This window comes from Panthera onca, chromosome B4 (assembly GCF_046562875.1).
Source record: "Panthera onca isolate mPanOnc1 chromosome B4, mPanOnc1 haplotype 2, whole genome shotgun sequence".
NCBI lineage: Eukaryota > Metazoa > Chordata > Mammalia > Carnivora > Felidae > Panthera > Panthera onca.
Window position 1 is genome coordinate 20757691 of NC_138345.1, and position 1366 is coordinate 20759056.

The window sequence follows — 1366 nt, forward strand, 5'->3', positions numbered from 1 at the left end:
TCCACCGGAGAATCTATACATAGGAACAGACACTAGCTATGAATCCCGACCTTATTATTATTTTTTGACTTTTTTGTATGGGTTAGAACATACACAAGAATAAAGACACGTCTAACTAAGCTGCATGTGCCTCTTGCCAGCCTCATCAATGATCAACGTACGACCAATCATGTTTCATTTTTAGACTCCCTCCTTCTCCAGCCCTTACCCACTGTGTTATTTTTACATTAATCCCGGCTATCACATAATTTCATCCACAAATATTTCAGTATGAATCTCTGAAAGCTAAGGACTCCATTTTTAACAAATGATTCTCACATGAATAATAAATAAAACCTAGGCATAAAGGAAGGTTTCAGAATATAAATTCTGCCTTTCTCTCAAACCAAATTATTTAAACTGAATCTGTTCCCTTTCATTAATATCTCTACTTCAGACACTATTTATATTTTGGCTTCAGTTAGAATCGCACTATGTAGCAGGCAAAATTCCAAGTACTTTACATAAATTATGCCACTTAATGCTCACAACAGCCTTGAATGGTCAATACTAATATTATCCCATTTTACAGATGAGGAAAATGAGGCACAGTGAGGTTAGTGACTTGGCCAACATCAAACTCTTAGAATGTGTAAATGAGCAAACGCATCGTTGTTCGTTCCCAATCAGAGTTAATCTCACCATCGAAATGACTGTGCAGTGAGCTTACAATTTGTAGCTTATCAAGCTTGGCTGTACTTTGCATTTCCATACCTACTCTTTTTTAAAATTATTTTATTTTATTTTTTTTAATATGAAATTTATTGTCAAATTGGTTTCCATACAACACCCAGTGCTCATCCCAACAGGTGCCCTCCTCCATGCCCATCACCCACTTTCCCCTCCCTCCCACCCCCCATCAACCCTCAGATTGTTCTGTTTTTTAAAAAAATATGGAACGCTTCACGAATTTGCACGTCATCCTTGCGCGGGGGCCATGCGAATCTTCTCTGTAGCGTTCCAATTTTAGTATAGGTGCTGCCGAAGCGAGCACTAGTCTTTTTTTAATTTAAAAAAATTTTTTAATGCTTTATTTATTTTTAAGACACAGAGAGACAGAGCATGAGTGGGGCTGGGGCAGAGAGAGAGGGAGACACAGAATCTGAAGCAGGATCCAGGCTCCAAGCTGTGAGCACAGAGCCCGACGCTGGGCTCGAACTCATGAACTGTGAGATCGTGACCTGAGCCTAAGTCGGCCACTTAACCGACTGAGCCCGCCAGGCGTTCCCCATTTCTGTACCTACTCATAAGACTGGACATTAAACCTTACTGAGCAGACACAGATCACTGTGAAGCATGCTAGGTGATTTAAGACTTCTTCTCAGGA

General features: G+C 40.1%; 1 non-coding gene across 1 annotated transcript; it reads right to left on the reverse strand.

Annotated features, from left to right (window-relative positions):
- Positions 1-926: 926 nt before the first annotated feature.
- Positions 927-1033, reverse strand: LOC132660422 (U6 spliceosomal RNA). The gene has a single exon (XR_009601773.1). It is a non-coding gene; the product is annotated as a U6 spliceosomal RNA (small nuclear RNA).
- Between the last annotated feature and the right edge of the window lie 333 nt (positions 1034-1366).